The sequence below is a fragment of the Mauremys reevesii genome, linkage group 12 (assembly GCF_016161935.1).
Source record: "Mauremys reevesii isolate NIE-2019 linkage group 12, ASM1616193v1, whole genome shotgun sequence".
Classification (NCBI taxonomy): domain Eukaryota; kingdom Metazoa; phylum Chordata; order Testudines; family Geoemydidae; genus Mauremys; species Mauremys reevesii.
Window position 1 is genome coordinate 43,744,388 of NC_052634.1, and position 16,443 is coordinate 43,760,830.

Below are 16,443 nucleotides of genomic sequence, written 5' to 3' on the forward strand. Positions count from 1 at the left end.
ACCCCAAAGACAGACACCAAACACAAAATCTGCTCCTCAGTAGGAACTCCCACTCAAACTCCCCTGTGCAGCGCCTGTTGGCCGGCTCCTGGCGTGTGTGTGAGAATGAAAATCCTAAACCGCCCTTTGAGAATAACAGATGCAGCAGGACGTGTTAGCCTTCTGCTAAAACAGACAGACCAATGGAAATACCATGGGTCCCAGGAGTAACTCTCCCTGCCATTTGTGTTGTACTAAACTCCTCCCAACCTTGAGGCTCCCAGATCGATATTGAGCTTGAGCTGAGATGTCTGCAGTGCAAATTAACAACACCCCATGGCCTAGCCGGAGCCTGCACTGGCACCAGGACAGCCGTGGGTGTTTCATTGCAGTGTGGACACCAGCCTAGCATTATGTCTGCACTGCCATTAGCACCCAGAGTCACTGTTCTCAAGCCTGGGTCAGTTGATTCAGGCTTGCCCAGGGGCTTGTGCTGCAGGGATTATAAATGCAGTGCAGGCACTTGACGGACCCAACCTCTGAGACCCCACGAGGGTGGGGTCTCCAGGCCTGGGCTCAGTGACCCCAGGACCCCAAATCCTGATCATCCAGGCCAGCCGGGCACGGGGATTTTGTCCACACCCAGGGCAGGTGCCCTCTCAGAGGTATGTCTACACTACAATATAAGCCCAGGGTTACTTGAAGTCATGTCAACCAGCTAACACATAACATAAACCATGAGGAAAGACCCACCCCAAATAAGCTGGAGGCAGTGTGCTTCTCCCTACCCAGTTTCGTAAATTCAGCAACCAAACGTCCTTTAACATGGAAAGAGCCACATTCCCGCTCTGCACCCCACTCACAGCTGTTGTCCTTAGTCAGAGCAAGCCCAGAGGTGCCTCTGTACGAAAGTTCACCACTGCCATCCTGGGTGGAAAAGGGGGGAAACTAAGAAGGCCCCATGCTCACTATGTTGTCTGGGGACTCCCACTCACATCCCTCCCAGCTCCCCTGTCCTAAAGTTGGTCTAACACCTACATTTTATATTGGGACCCAGACCCCGCCCACTTGGCTTTGGAACCCCTGTCCCTTTGCCTAGCAAGTGCTCTTGAATTGAGGGTGAGTCCTCAATCGGGAGTCTGCTAAGCCACAGTTGTGCTTTGCCCTCGATTCACACAAGGATAACAACTCCTTTATTTCTCCTGCCCCTATAACATGGAGACTGGGAATCCAACACCAGCCACAAGTGATCATTTCGGGCAAGCAACCTGCCAACCTTATTTCTAACATACTGTAAAATCCACATGCAGACTCATACACACGTAAAACCTTTTGCAAAGAAAATCTCACCTGAGGGGTCTGAAGCACCTGCTGCTGGAGGGAAGGAGGCTAGCTGTGGTTGGGATTGAGGAGCAAAGCGTGAGGAGCAGGGGGCCTGTGGAGTTGGGATTGAGGGGCACTGGAATAGGAGGGCTGTGGGTAGGGATTGAGGGCACTGGGAATAGGAGGGGGCTGTGGAGTTGGGATTGAGGGGCACTGGGAATAGGAGGGGGCTGTGGGTTGGGACAGAGGAGAAGGGTGAAGAGGAGCAGGCTCTGGGTTGGGAGTGAGGAGCAGAAGTGAGCATAGGAGGGACTGAGGGATTGGGATTGAGGGGCACTGGGAAAAGAGGGGACATGGGTTTAGGCTGAAGAGCATCTTCATTTGGGGATCCATCAGGAAAGGGGAAGGCAGCAGGTGATTCTAATTCTTAGGGATATTCACTGTGTGTTTGTAGCGGTGTTACATATTATTATTATTGCAGGAAGGAACATGCTATATGTCCAGAGGCCTTTATTCCTCCAGGCTGCAAGGACAGAGGGCTGTCAGGAAGTTGCCCTTCAAACCCACACACAAAAAGGCCCTTCTGAGTGATAGGGAAAATCCTGCAGAGAGAAAAAACAACATCAAAGAGGACTCCAGCAAGACAGCTGAAGATCTTGGTGAGTTGTTTATCACCTGACCAGGGACTTGAACCCTGGACCCTCAGATTAAAGTCTGATGCTCTGCCAACTGAGCTAGCCAGGCTCACAAAGCAAAGAGCAAGTTGGTGCAGAGGAGAAACTAGTCAAGAAAACAAGAGCGGGAAACAATAGGGAAACCTGCTGCTCTCTGGCCTGGTCAACACTATGAGTTTATATCCAATTTTAGCAGCTGTTAAATACGCATTAACCCTGCACCTGTCCACACAACGTAAGGTCTTTATATCGATATAAAGGGCTCTAATACCTAGTATCTGTACTACTCCCGACGAGGGGAGTAGCTCTGAAAATCGCATTGCTATTTCCGGATTAGGGTTAGTGTGGCTGCAATTTGATGGTATTACGCCGGCGTTTATCCCACAGTGCACCATTGTGACCGCTCTGGACAGCAATCTGAACTCAGATGCACTGGCCAGGTAGACAGGAAAAGCCCGCAAGAACTTTGAATTTAATTTCCTGTTTGCCCAGCTTGAGAGCTCATCAGCACAGGTGACCATGCAGTCCCAGAATCAAAAAAGCTCCAGCATGGACCGTGGACACGGGAGATACTGGAAAGCTAATCTCTGTATGGGGAGATGAATCTGTTCTGCCATCAATAGACTCCGTTCCAAAAGACAAATGCCAAAAAGTTGAAAAAATCCCACCCAAGGCTATAGATGGACAGAGGCCACAACAGGGGACTCAACACAGTGCTGAAACTTAGCGGGAGCTGAGACAAGCGTGCACCAGAAAGCCAAAGAATGTAAAAATGGACGATCACACGGAGGGAGGGACGCACTGACTTGACTGTAGCTATCCCACAGTTCCCGTGACTCTCCAAAAACCATTTGAATTCTGGCTGAGTTCCCGGGATTTTAGCCTGAAGGGTCACAAACATTCTGCGGGTGGTTCCAGGTATATGTCGTTCACCCTCACCCCCACCCCTGGTGAAAGCAAAGGGGAAAAAATCATTTCTACGCCTTTTTCAATGTCACCGATGTCTACTGGATGCTCCTGGCAGACGCTGGTGCTGCAAAGCAGCATCCCCATCCCTTCCCTTCCTTCCAGATGGCAGACGGTACAGTAGGGCTGGTATCCGTCATCGTTGTACCGTGAGTGCTCCTGGCTGGCCTCGTGAGGTCGGGCCGGGGGTGCCTGGGCAAAATGGAATGACTCCCAGGTCATTCTCTTCTTGCTTCGTCTAATGGAGATTCAGTCCACCTATGCCTGGAATATCATAGCAGCTGGAGGCTGCCCTCCCCTCCCCGCTTTGAGCTCTACTTGAAGAGGCAATAAAGTCAGTGTTGTTTCAAATTCCTGCGTTCTTTATTACTTCATCACACAAATGGGGGGGATAACTGCCACGGTAGCCCAGGAGGGCTGGGGGAGGAGGGAAGCAATGGATGGGGTTGTTGCAGGGGCACCCCCTAGAATGGCATGCAGCTCATCATTTCAAGTGGATGTCTGGGGCTCTGACCCGGAGCGGCCGTTTGCCTCTCTGGTTCTTTAGCAGGCTTGCCCGATAGTCTAGACAGGACTGACTCTCCCTTTAGACAAAACTTATGGAAGGGAATGACCTGGGGAGTCATTCCCATTTTTGTCCATACGCCCCCGGCCGACCTCACTGAGGCCAGCCAGGAGCACCCATGACAGCAGCAAACGATACAGTATAACTGGTCACTGTCATTGTCAACTTGCAAAGCAGCAGACGGGACGGTATGGCTGGTAACCATCTTTCCTAACTTGCAATAGGCAAGGGGATGCTGCTGTGTAGCGCTGCAGTACCACGCCTGTCAGCACCATCCAGTAGAGATACAGTGACAGTGAAAAAAGGCTGAATGGGCTCCATGGTTGCCGTGCTATGGCGTCTGCCCAGGCAATCCAGGGAAAAGGGAGCAAAATGATTGTCTGCCGTTGCTTTCACAGAGGGAGGATTGACTGACGACATTTACCCAGAATCACCCACGACACTGGTTTTGCCCCATCAGGCATTGGCACCTCAACCCAGAATTCCAATGGGCGGGAGAGACTGCGGGAACTATGGGAGAGCTACTCACAGTGCAACACCCGTAATGGACACTAGCCTTGGTACAAGGACGCACACCGCCGAATTAATGTGCTTAGTGGGGCCACGTCCACTCGACTGTATACAATCTGTTTCCAAATACAGGCTTCTGTAAAATCAGAATAATCCCACATCTTAGACATACCCTGTGATTAACAACTTTGGTGGCTAATTGAAAGGCTGATGGTTCAAACCTGCTTAAGATGGCGTTGTTGTTTTTAAGTGATGAGAATCCAGTACATTTTAACAGGCAGAAAATCTCCTCAATGCTGCTGTAACAACAACCCAGCCTCATTGGGCAAGCATAAGGGGGACTTTTGCCAGATGCATTGGTGGTATAGTGGTGAGCATAGCTGCTTTCCAAGCAGTTGACCTGGGTTCAATTCCCAGCCAGTGCAGTGATGTGATGTTTTCTCATCTGGGTATTGGTTTAATTTCAGTCACATTGTATCAGTTTATCAATGGAATGAGAATCAATGTCCTGCAGGTCATTCAACACACAATGGAGGAAGAAAGAGGGCGGGACTATACAAATGAGCTGTTGAAGTTATCCTGGTATTACAATGTTTGGTTTATTTTTTTTTAAATTTCTTTACTTCCTCTCCTTTTAGACTCAGAGCCTTAAGGTCAGAAGGACCAGTGTGATCATCTAGACCGACCTGCTGCACCTTGCAGGCCAAAAGACCCCACCCACCCACTCCTGTAATAGACCCGGGAGGAGGCAGCTCTGTGCTCTGCCCTACCCCAGGCAAGCACATGGAGGCCCTCTGCTCCTCCCCATGGGTGTGCAGAGATGTGCCAGCAGCACTGAGGTGGCTCTGCCCACTCTGCCTCCATCCCTCCGTGCCACTCCCAGAAATGGCCGGCATGTCCCAGCATCCCTGGGGCATGGGGAGGTTCCATTCACTGCCCCTGCCCTGAGTACCAACTCCGGCCCCCATTGGCCAGGAACTGCAGCCAATGGGAGCTCTGGGGGCAGCGCCTGCAGGGAGCAGCACACGGAGATCCCCTGACCCCGCCCACCTAGGAGCTGCTGCCAGAGGGTTGTGTGTACCAGTCACTTTGGGAGCTGCAGTGCCCGGGGTAAGCGCCACCCCTCCAGCACCCCAACCCCCTCCCCCAGCGCACAGCCCGCACCCCCCCCCCAAATTTAAACCATCCTTTCACCCAGAACCATCCTTCGTCTCCTGGGCTGCAAGTAGCCATCCCTGGGAAGCCAAGAGGCAGGCACAGGATTCTACCTCCCAGCAGCCAACTACACCTCCCCAGGCTTTGCAGAACGAAGGGTGACACTCTACTAACCCCACTTAGCCACACTGAGGCGCTTAGCTTCTGCCCTGCCTTCCTCAGCTCGACTTTCCTCTTTTGCCCCATTCCTGCCTCACTCCCTCCTTTGGCAAGTCACACAGAAGAGCCGGCCGCCATAGGCCAACCTCCCAGGGCAGAGGAGACCAAGCCACAAGACTTCAAAAGGTGATTGGCCCAGATCCTCTAGCTTTCCCCTGCTGATGCCAAGGCTTTTCTCAGCTCATTTCACCACTCTCTGCCCTGCAGGGGTTAGGGGTTATCACAGGTGTTACCTAAAATTGGGCCAGCTAGTAAGCGTAGGGAGGACTAATGACCCACCAGAGTTTGGCAGAAAGCAGCACGTTTGTTATACTGACAGCTAAGCTCAAAAGAAGAAGGGGGAGGGATACATTTGCATACTCTCGCTCCCAGGACAGGCACAGCACTGAAGATGTCAGGATTCTGCAAGGTAAGTGTCCCACAGCGCAGCTATGGACGATGCGATGAAGGTAAGTCTCGCTGAGGCACAATGAAATACAACACAGAGAACCACTGGCCAGGTGGTCCGGCGAAGGGCATTCACTGGAGGTACAAGCTGTGGAGTGCTCTCCTGAGCACAGGGCCCTTCCCCTTTAAGGGCCTGCACCTCATGGCCTGCGACTAGAGATGACTTGGCTGCATCTGGTTGGTCACACTCCACCTTGGGCAGTGTCCATGCTCTGGGTGTGTGAGTGCTGCCTAATTAGCGTCCCAGACACCTTGTCTACCTTAGAGCTCTTCTGCTCTTCAACCAGAACATTCATCCCAGGAGCATTCCAGGAGCGGGAGGGGGAAAACCACTTCACAGGCATTCAGAGAGGAGAGGAGAGAAAAGTGGGAGCAGGGAAGTATAACAGACCTTTGAGCATAGAAATCACTGCTGCTCCTACAACAGCAGGGACAGGCCAGGAAGAGCTGGGAAAATTAAGCCCACATGTTTCTGTCTGGTTTCAAACCAGGCTCTTTTGTGTGTTAGGCAAATGTGATAACCACTACACTACAGAAACTCTGTCCCAGTCTTTACCCTCCCTTCATAAGACCATAAGAATGGCCATACTGGGTCAGACCAAAGGTCCATCCAACCTCATCCTCTCTGCCAACAGTGGCTAATGCCAGGTGCCCCAGAGGGACTGAACCTAACAGGTAATGAGCAAGTGATCTCTCTCCTGCCATCCCTCTCCACCTTCTGGACAAACAGAGGCTAGAGACACCATTCTTTACCCATCCTGGCTAATAGCCATTCATGGACTTAACCTCAATTCATTTATCTGCAAAAGAAAGAGGAGTACTTGTGGCACCTTAGAGACTAACAAATTTATTTGAGCATAAGATTTTGTGGGCTAAAACCCACTTCATCAGATGCATGCAGTGGAAAATGCAGCAGGAATATATATATATATATATATATATATATATATATATATATTAACACAGAGAACATGAAAATGGGTGTTGCCATACACACAATAACAAGAGTGAGCAGTTAAGGTGAGCTTATTATGAGCAGGAGAAAAACCTTTGTAGTGATTATCGGGATGGCCCATTTCCAAGAGTTGACAGGAAGGTGTGAGTAACAGTAGGGGGACAAATAAACATGGGGAAATAGTTTGACTTTGTGTAATGACCCATCCATTCCCAGTCTTTATTCAAGCCTAATTTAATGGTGTCCACTTTGCAAATTAATTCCAATTCAGCAGTCTCTCATGGGAGTCTGTTTTTGAAGGTTATTTGTTGTAATATTGCGACTTTTAGGTCTGTAAATGAGTGACCAGAGAAACTGAAGTGTTCTCCAACTGGTTTTTGAATGTTATAATTCTTGACATGTGATTTATGTCCATTTATTCATTTACGTGAGACTGTCTGGTTTGGCCAATGTACATGGTAGAGGGGCATTGCATGGCACATAATAGCATATATCACATTGGTAGATGTGCAGGTGAACGAGCCTGATAGTGTGGCTGATGTGATTAGGTCCTATGATGGTGTCCCCTGAATAGATATGTGACAGAGTTGGCAATGGGCTCTGTTGCAAGGATAGGTTCCTGGAGTTAGTGTTTTGTTGTGTGGTTGCTGGTAAGTATTTGCTTCAGGTTGTGGGGCTGTCTGTAAGCAAGGACTGGTCTGTCTCCCAAGATCTGTGAGAGTGAGGGATAGGTTGTAGATCCTTGATGATACAGTGGAGAGGTTTCAGTTGGGGGCTGAAGGTGACGGCTAGTGGGGTTCTGTTACTTTCTTTGTTGGGCCTGTCCTGTAGTAGGTGACTCCTGGGTACTCTTCTGGCTCTGTCAATCTGTTTTTTCACTTCAGCAGGTGGGTATTGTAGTTGTAAGAACACTTGATCGAGATCTTGTAGGTGTTTGTCTCTGTCTGAGGGGTTGGAGCAAATGCGGTTGTATCTTAGAGCTTGCCTGTAGACAATGGATTGTGTGGTGTGCTCTGGTGAAAGCTGGAGGCATGTAGGTAAGTATAATGGTCAGTAGGTTTACGGTATAGGATGGTGTTTATGTGACCATCGCTTATTAGCACTGTAGTGTACAGGAAGTGGATTTCTTGTGTGGACTGGGCCAGGCTGAGGTTGATGGTGGGATGGAAATTGTTGACATCATGGTGGAATTCCTCAAGGGTTTTCTTTTCCATGGGTCCAGATGATGAAGATGTCATCAGTGTAGCGCAAGTAGAGTAGGGGCATTAGGGGACGAGAGCTGAGGAAGCGTTGTTCTAAGTCAGCCATAAAAATGTTGGCATACTGTGGGGCCATGCGGGTACCCATAGCAGTGCCACTGACTTGAAGATATAAATTGTCCCCAAATCTGAAATAGTTATGGGTGAGGACAAAGTCACAAAGTTCAGCCAGCAGGTTAGCCGTGACATTATTGGGGATACTGTTCCTGACGGCTTGTAGTCCATCTTTGTGTGGAACGTTGGTGTAGAGGGCTTTTTAGCCTGCTGCTTCTCTGTCTGGGAGGTTTTTGTCAGCCCTGGCACACAAAAAGGGCATCATTGCGAGCGCCCATGAAGGCGAGATGAATTTTTGCCTGCCTTGCTCAGCTTGACTTGCTTCCTCACCCCATTCCTGCCTTAGATCCTGGGTCACCTGGTGGCTGAAGATGGTCCATTGTCTCAAGCGGTGCCAGAGCCTGACACAGTGCCCCGGGCAGCCTTTGCTCTGCACATGCCGGCCGTGCACATTTGCAAATACTTTAAAGCTCTTGTCAGTAAGTTCTGGGGACAGTTGCTCACCATCAGAGGAAGCTCCCTAAAATTGGCCTGTCTCACCCAATTGTACATTGACCTCTGTTCAGACTGAGCCAAAGGTGGGGGCCTCGCTGCTGTGGCCGCCGCTGCTGTGAGGGTGGCCACTGTTGTGGATGAAGCCATCCTGCAAGCACCTTCCACTAGAGAGGGGGCCTCCCTTCCCTCCTTCCCATACCTGGTGCTGCACCCAGTGGGGTAAAAGAAAATACAGCCATATTGGAAGAGTCATGCTTCTTTGCGGTTGCCCCACCATTCCCTCGGGCCTGACCTGACCGCCAGCTCAGCCACCACTGAAAATTGAAACACAAACAGTAGAGTCGCACAAGGCTTCAAAGCCCACCAGGCCCAACCCTCTTCTAATATGGCAGAAAGCTGCACTTCTCCTGACTAGGTAGGGACGTCCTATGGCCCCACAAGAAGTGGAAGGCCATCGTGTTCGGTCTCAGCAGCACTCGTGGAGCAGGGGAAATACCTGGCTGAGGAAATTCCCACAGATGGGTCTTGAGCATCACAACCTTGTAGGTAATGACAAGGTCCACTTACGCCACCGGCTGAGCCACTCACAGGCCAGCAGCCATTTCTCCTGGTTCGCTCCCACCTCAACCCCAACCGAACGCTAGAAGGCCCAGCCATCAACCTGCCCACTCTGCAGCCCTCCTCTTCTGCCCTGACTGATAGAGGGGAGTATTGAGCCTCCTCCCTTAGGCCCTTCAGCATCCCTGGGAAGACCAACACTGCCCAAGTGACTTTGGGCCAGTAGGTCAACCAATAGGGCTGCCTCCCAGGCCAGGCTGCAGCCCAGCTTCAGGACTCAGAGGAAATGGAGCTCGCATCCTCACCTACAGGACTCCAGGCATGGCCAGGCTTCTGGATCAAACGTCCTCTTGTGCTCAAGTCACAACAGCTAGCGGGCAAAAGACAGGCTTTCATGGCATTGGAGAAAGCAAGATAGAGCCTTGAAGAGCTCCTTCTATCTGCAGCAGGATTAGCCTGTGTCAGTGATTAATGAGGTGGATCTAGTTGAAGATTGTTATTCATTCCGCACCTTGACAATTCACACAGTCCCTTTCCTACTCAAATCCCCAGCACCTCAGTGATCCTGGTAGCAGGGGTTGGGGCCTGAGATTTTCAGGGTCCTTTTTACCCTCCACCTGGAGTGAACTCAGCTTTTCCCCATCCCAGACTATCCATGAAATAACAACAGGAGCATAAAGAAAGAGGGAGGGAACATCTCATGGCCAGGGCTGGATGTGCCCAGGGCCCCTGCTTGTCCATTGTTTCCATGGAATTTGCCTCTGCTTTGCACAAGGGACAGAGAAAGATCTTGCTGTTCCTGTGTCTGTGCAAAGAAAATTGTGCTTCTGTATGAAAGACAGGAGGGAAATGGCCCCATGGTGGGACAATATTCTCAGGATTAAGACCTCAGACCTCAGGCTGAGAACTGATTTAACTCCACTCATCTGTGATTTAACAAATTGTCTTCCATGTAGCAGGGACAGTTCCAGTGTTTTTGCCACCCCAAGTCGAAAAAAAAATAAAAAAGCTGCAATCAATGGCAGCTCTACCTCTGCTGCTTTTGGCCAAAAGTCCTTCCCTCTGAGAGGGACGAATTGCTGCTGAAGCCTCCTTTCCATTGGCTGCCCCAGGCACCTGCTTGCTGGGCTGGTGCCTGAGCCAGCCCTGCCATGGAGACACTGGGAAGATGGGGAATCAGGAAAATACCATGGATTCGTTTATGTTGTAAGTGAAGAATAACAAAAACAGTGCTGGTTTAAAGTCACTTTTCCCTGACTGGGAATTGAACCCAGGCCTGGCAGTGAAAGTGCCAAATCCTAACCACCAGGAGGGGCAGATGCTGTTTTCTTCTCACTTATGTTACACTTTCTTAGGCTACTTTCTATCCAATTTCTGAAGTTGCTCCATTGTCCATTCCTGAGGGGCTAAGAGCAGAGAGTGCAGGAATCCCTGTACTCAGGGTCACAACCTGAGACCAACTCAAGCTACTGAAACAAGCACAAATGATGCTTCCTCCAGCAGGATCACAGAGCCACACAAAGAAACCCATGAGGAACAATCCTCCTCTGCCTTCATTTACCCCATCGCAACCCTCTCAGCAGCCAACTCTTGTGGGAAGGACGCTGAGCTGATAGGAGCTCTGGCATAGAGAGCAAGGGAGGTGTTGCACCCTTCAGTGAGAGCTGGTCACATTCTTACTCTGGAGGAGGAGGGAAAGGCGATGGCCACGTGATGGGGCCAGTATGTACCACAACATGGTTCTTTTATGTGGGATGACTCTGAACATTGACTGATCTCCACTCCCTTGGATTTGAAGAGATGTTTAGTTGGGCACTTAGGAGGCTGAAGCAATTTTATGGATGGTGACACTATGATTAAAGGGTTATTTAATGTTGTAGAAATTGTTAAAAACACTGAGCTTAAACTGGAACTGCCTGTTATCTCGCCTGCCTCGGTGGGAACTGCAGGGAATCGTCCCCTGCTGCCCTTGGCTCCAGGCTGGTTTTTCTGGGGAGGGGACGTGGAATTGATTTGTTTGCTGTTGAGAAGGGAGCCGAGCCAGTTCTCAGGGAACGAGAACTCCCAGCATCTTCCCAGCCCAGCCCAGGCTGCTGCCCTGTCCCAGCCTCTGTTCCCCTGGGGGCCCTGCGTGTTTGACTCTAGAGCAGGCCGGGAGCAGCAACAGAGGCAGAGGACAGCCTGGGCCGGGCAGATAAGAAGGAATTTAGCCAGCAAAAAAGTAAAATGGCAGGGGAGTATTACCTTGGACTCGACGGCATTTCTCCATTGGTCTGTCTGCTTTGGGGCAGCGACAATAACACGTCCTGCTGCTTTCGTTATTTCAAAGGGAGGTTTAGGATTTTCATTCTCACACACGGTGCACAAAGCAGGACTCAACCTTTGCTGTAAACTAAACAAGCTGCCCACAGATTCTGGCAGCCACAATGAGCATTTGGGTGAGAGCTCAGACCTGCCCCTGTCCCAGAGAGGGGAGGGGGGTCATCTGTGTGGGGACTGGACCACTGACCTACCCGCTCCTAACTCCCAAACGTTCAGTAACTCTGTTATCAGTGCCAGTGAGTGTTATTTAAACCATAAGAAAAACCACACTGGGCTAGACCAAAGGCCCATCTAGCTCTGAAACTTCTCTTCTGACAGTAGCCAATAACAGGTACCCCAACATCCAGCCAACAAGGCACCACTGGGAGTTGAACCCAGAATCTCCTGTTTACAAAACAGAAGCTTTAGCCAGCTAAGCCATGGCCCCTGTGGGTGACTAAAGCACTCTGTGTGCCCACACCTGACTCCTGCCATTGCCACTAGGGCCTGACAAGCTTTTGCTTGTGTCTGGATTCTGCAAAGCAGAGGAGCAGGTGATGTTTTCCTGCAAGCTGTGTGCGAGTGAATCTTTGGCCAGGTCTGCACTACAAAGTTGTTTCAGCAGAATGATATTGCTCTGGTGTGTGAAAACACACAATGCTACTTCGGTCGGCAGCTTGTGGCTGGTGCACACACTGCAATGCCATGTCTGGCGACAAACTGCCCTGTTTTGGTGACAAAATAAAACGACTTCGATGAGAGGTCTAGAGCTTTTGCAGCAAACTTAAAGTGACAGAGTGTCAGTGTAGACGCTGCTGTTCATTATATCAGCATAACTGGCCTCTGCCAGTATCCCACAATGCCCGTCGTGAACTCGCCTGCCCTGCATTCCTGCTACAGAGGCTGGGCCCTCCTTTCATAGCTCTGGGAAGTTCTGACAGCTGAGCCTGCTGCTCTGCTCCGGCAGCCAGGAGCAAATCACTGCCATGGATGCTGCTCTCTCGCACTGCGAACACAGAGCAGGTGGTGGGAGTTTCACAGTGTAGGGGGCCACTGGAATCCGAACTGTGACACGCCCAGGACATCCCTTCCCTTGAGGAGGCTCTTACCTTCTAAACAGGGATATCTGTTTTCTAGTAAAATCACGAAAAGGGAAGGAGAAAAACTCGAAAGAGGTTCCCCTGGCACTCACGTGCGTGAACCCGAATACTCTCTCAGTCCTCAAAGAGAGACGTGGAGAAGGAGACTTGCTGAAGCAAAGCCACAGGGCCTCTGAGGTTTCCCTGGCCCCTCGCCCCTGTCTTGCCTGCCTGATGTCAGCATCTTTCTGTGAGGTCACCACCTCCCACCACCTTTGACCAATAGTCTGAGGTCCTGCAAAGGCCTTTGTGATGTCACTGCCACACCCTCCCTTGCTGTGCTAATGTCCTGCCCCTGGCCAGGCACTTTGGAGGTTTGAGCTACTCCTGTGGATCACCCCACTCAAGGAGCGTTCGTCAGGAAGCAAGCTGGCTAGACAGGAAAACATCAGACACTGTTTGGATGGACAGGGTGGGTCTCAGGAGGGGCAGAGGGGGAACTGAACGCAATGCCCCAGATGTGGCCTCACCAGTGCGGAATAGAGGGGAATAATCACTTCCCTTGATCTGCTTGCAATGCTCCTACTAATCCAGCCCAATATGACCATTTACCAATATTGAATGCAGACACAGCAATATCTGATACATTGGTTCCTGTCCATTCAGGAGGTTATTTCCCACCTATTCATAAATAATGAAGATGCTCTAAGCGGAGGGAAGAGAACTGTCCTGTCCATGCAGTTAACCCATCTCCGAGAGGTGGTAGCTATGTCAGTGGGGGAAGCTATGTTGGTGGGTGTGCAAGCTGTGGTATCTACATGTGTATATAAAATTTACTCAAACCCCATTTTTAAAACCCCTGTGGCCTGGGAATAGAAAAGGAGCTCTCTGAGGCAGAGCCCGTCCTTCAAAATCCTTAAGATCACTGACTTGCCAGTGTAAATGTCATGGGGGTATAGCTCAGTGGTAGAGTGTTTGATTACAAATCAAGTGGTCCTTAGTTCAAATCCAAGTGTCCCAATTTCTGAAATTAAAAATAATTCTGTTTCCAGTATGCTCAGGAGCTCCACTAAATAGGATCCCTGAAATAAATGGACATACTCAATGTTTGCCTGTGCAAATGCACAAAAACCTATCAAACAAGTCCCCAGCTGAAATCAGTTCCAATCTGCTAAGTGTATAGGCTTGTTTTCATCAATTCAAACAAAGGCCCATGAAGACACATGTGCAGAAGAACAAGAACCACATCCACATGGGAGGCATGGACTAGTCTGTATTACATTTGGTAAGTGTTGTCATTGGGACTGAAAACTCTACTGGAGGTGGACAAGAGCCTGTTACAAAACTAAAATAACCAAGATTTACAAACTCCCTGTTACAAATTCAATCCTCTCTTTGTGCACACGGCATCAACTGGGGCTCTAGTAAATGGCAGCCTTCCTTTAACACAGATCGTTGTTTCTTGTAACTTTCAGATATATTCAAATGGCAGCTGTTCAGAGGTCATGTGCTGCTAGTTCAGAGCAGCAGCAGAGTCTCTGTACGTTTCCCAACCGTAGAGCTGGGTGTGTCTGCATCCAAGTAACTGCAGAGTCAGTGTAGTCCCAGACAGTTAATTGCACAGTCTCCCTTTCTGGTCTCATTGATCATTTGGGTAGAAACAGCAATGGTTTGGTGGGTTTTTTTTTTCTCCGTCCTTTCTCCTAAGGAATGTGTGATCTTGAGCATGTTAGGCCTGGTCTACACTAGGCGTTTAAATCGGTTTTACGAGTGTAAAACCGATTTAACGCCACAACCGTCCACACTAGGAGGCACCTTATATCGATTTTAATGGCTCTTTAAATCGGTTTCTGTACTCCTGCCCGACGAGAGGAGTAGCGCTAATATCGGTATTAACATATCGGAATAGGTTAGTGTGGCCGCAATCGACGGTATTGGCCTCCGAGCTATCCCACAGTGCACCACTGACCGCCTGGACAGCATTCTCAACTCGGATGCACTGGCCAGGTAGACAGGAAAAGCCCCGGAACTTTTGAAATTCATTTCCTGCTTCGACAGCGTGAGAGCTCATCATCACAGGTGACCACGCACAGCTCATCAGCACAGTTAACAATGCAGTCTCCTGAGAATCGAAAAAGAGCCCCAGCATGGACCGCTCGAGGTAATGGATCTGATCGCCATATGGGGAGATGATTCAGTGCTAACAGAACTGCGCTCCAAAAGACGAAATGAAAAAGTATTTGAAAGAATTTCTAAGGCTATGACTGCTAAAGGCCACAGCAGGGACTCCGTGCAGTGCAGAGGAAAGTTAAGGAGCTCAGACAAGCCTACCAGAAAACCAAAGAAGCAAACGGAAGGTCCGGGCAGGTCGAAAAACATGCCGCTTCTATGCTGAGCTGCATGCAATTTTAGGGGTTGCGCTGACAAGTACCCCACCCTGACTGTGGATTCCGAGGTGGGGTTGTAATCTCTGCCATGTCTGAGGATTATGCAGACGGGGAAGATGAAGAGGAAGAAGAAGAGGAAGACTCGCAGAGAGCACAGCACTCCGTGACCCCCAGCAGCCAGGAGCTTTTATCACCCTGACGGAATTACCCTGCTCCCAGCCCTCAAGCAACTATTGCAGAGAATGACGCCCTGGAAGGGAGCTCTGGTGAGTGTACCTTTGCAAATAGCAAACAGTGTTTTTTAAGCACGCCTTTTTTAATGATTGATTTGCCCTGAGGACTTGGGATGCATTCGCAGACAGTATAGTTACTTAGATAAGTTTGTTAACATGTCCGGGATTGAGAGTAAATCCTCCAGGGAGATCTCGATGAAGCGCTCCTGTAGGTACTCCAGAAGCCTTTGCAGAAGGTTTCTGGGCAAGGCATCCTTGTTCTGCCCACCGTGGTAGGACACTTTACCATGCCATGCATGTAGCAAGTAATCAGGTATCATTGCGTGGCAAAGCATCGCAGCGCATGGTCCCGGGACTGCTGGCATTCAAGAAGCATCCGCTTTATCTTGTTCTGTTATCCTCAGCAAAGTGATATCGTTCAGGATAACCTGGTTAAAAATCAGGAATTTAAGTAAGGGGGTGGCCATTTTTCTACTGGTTCGTGGAATGCAGCAGCTTAAAAACACTTTCCTGCACGTAGCGGCGGGGAGGGGAGGTGAAATGCCGATGATCTTTTCTGTTTGGTCACCGGCGAGGCGAGCTTCCCTGCCACCGGACAAGCAGTGGGTGGGGAGGGGAAGGTTGTTGATTAGCAGGAGCCAGCGTGGTATTAGCCATGCGTTGGGGGAGGGGTAAATCACTGAGACAGTGGCTTACCATGGCCGCATGCAAGCTGAATCCTGATGCCTGACCTGTGTCTGTGAGATCTGTAACCCCAGAGATGCAAGCAGTCACTATTAAGATGAAAAATGCGACCTTGTAGGGAAATCACATGTGCTATGTAAGGTGAATAGTGCTTTTCACTGTGAAAGAGTATAACCATTGTTCTGTAAAATGTATCTTTCTAAATATTTATCTCCCTCATGCAGCTGCAAATTTTTCAGCGTCCCTCCTCCATCCCAAAGGCTAGCACAGATAAGGCGGAGGAAAAAGAAGACGCGAGATGAGATGTTCTCAGATATTATGGAAGTTACACGCAATGAAAGAGCTCATCTGAATGAGTGGAAGGACGTGGTTTCAAATTACAGGAAAGAGGCCAGTGAACGTGAGGACAGGAGGGATGAACGTGAGGACAGGAGGACAACCGAGATGAGAGGTGGCGGCAGGAAGACCGCAGGAAAATCAGCGGTGGCGGCAGGAAGATCAGCGGTGGCGGGATGCAACTCTGGGGCTGCTGCGTGATCAAACTGACATGCCCGGCGCCTTGTGGAGCTTCAGGAACGGCAGCAGGATCACAGAGTGCCG

The 16,443-nt window shown here is 50.0% G+C and overlaps 1 protein-coding gene and 2 non-coding genes across 3 annotated transcripts in view; all 3 read left to right on the forward strand.

Moving 5' to 3' along the window:
- LOC120375429 (zinc finger protein 551-like) overlaps window positions 1–16,443 on the forward strand; it is a gene marked incomplete at both ends in the record, with an annotated part of 536,130 nt that overhangs the window by 40,225 nt on the left and 479,462 nt on the right. The gene's annotated exons all lie outside the window — the stretch shown is intronic.
- TRNAG-UCC lies at window positions 4,371–4,442 on the forward strand. Its single transcript has one exon. It is a non-coding gene; the product is annotated as a tRNA-Gly (tRNA).
- TRNAC-ACA lies at window positions 13,488–13,560 on the forward strand. The gene has a single exon. It is a non-coding gene; the product is annotated as a tRNA-Cys (tRNA).